This window comes from Melanotaenia boesemani, chromosome 9 (genome assembly GCF_017639745.1).
Source record: "Melanotaenia boesemani isolate fMelBoe1 chromosome 9, fMelBoe1.pri, whole genome shotgun sequence".
NCBI lineage: Eukaryota > Metazoa > Chordata > Actinopteri > Atheriniformes > Melanotaeniidae > Melanotaenia > Melanotaenia boesemani.
The window spans coordinates 13110735-13112150 of NC_055690.1; positions in this window are offsets into that span (position 1 = coordinate 13110735).

The following is a 1416-nucleotide window of genomic DNA, read 5'->3' on the forward strand; positions in this document are numbered from 1 at the left end:
ACGTAACGAACTGATGTTGCCTTCGTGACTATTGGAAATGGCCGCAAACGTATTTTGCTGTAGAGATAAACGTAAAATTCGCACACTTGCCACCATCTTTTAATGGATTAGCCGCTTATATGGGCTCATGACTAGTGATTTAACGGAGCTTCTTTTTATGCTGTGGAGTTGCTATTTTAAATAGGTATAAATGCAAACAAATTCCACTAATTAAAGTCAGTGGGTAGGTAATGCAGGCAAACTAGCCATTTCTGTGTAACTGAACATCGCACGTCACTTTGCGTGGTTTTCTCTTCCCTGCCCTCTAGTGTTGTGGAGTGTTTTTGATTTTAAGAAAATAGTTACTAAGTTCTGTTTAGAAATAATATCTGCTATAAATAGTCAAACGTGATGTGAAATTAATTATTTGACTGACTCCTTAGATGCAGTGTGAAATTATGTGTTTCTTTTTGTTTTGTTTTTTTGTTTTGTTTTATGTCAGTGGTCTGTCAGCTTAACCATTTTCTCAACCCTTCTTCGCTCTCACTGACTGGTTCTATTGCCCCATCCTGTGGCCAAATCTCTATGCTGCACTCATTCTCTCATATACGATACACTCCGCAGAGCTGACAACTGGAGGACAACACAAATTCAGATGTAGCTGAGAATTGAACCTCTGTTTAATTGTTTTTTTTTTTTTTGAGATTTTGTCTCAAATGACCGCTTTTAGGAACAGGACAGCAATACCTTTGTCCAGTAATCAGACGATGACTGTCACCGAGGACTCTACAGCTATTTCATATGAATGGGAGTACTATTATGATTATCTTGATCCCGTGATTGTGGATGAGAGCAAACTGAAATACAATAAATGTAAGTTTTTATATTTCATGGGATTTTTACAGTTGTTCTTTTATGTTGCATAAAGATAACCTTCTCCCTATTTCAGATTCGATTGTCATAATACTTTGGATAACTTTAGCTGCATTTGTGGGACTTCTGTTTCTCAGCTTGAATCTAATGTCCCACAGTGGGACCTTGACAAAGTAAGTGTAATACATCTTCTGTCAAAGCTTAATTACCTTGTAGAGGAGAAAGGGGATAGTGGGTTCTGTAACAAAAACATGCATAGTCTGAATTACACCGAAGCCACTCAAAGCGCTTTACACTACTTGTCACATTCAACCATTACACACACACATACCCCAATAGGCACATCGGGAGGCAACCTAGGGTTAAGGGTCTTGCCCAAGGACACTGACATGTAATCAGGGAGGATATATACATATATATATATATATATATATATATATATATATATATATTGTGCTATTCTTTTTGCAGGAAACACAGATTCAAAATGAAGCGAAACCACAGAGCATCGTGTGCTTGATCAGAGGCCAACTGAAGGTTAGCAGTCTTGAATTAATGTGATAA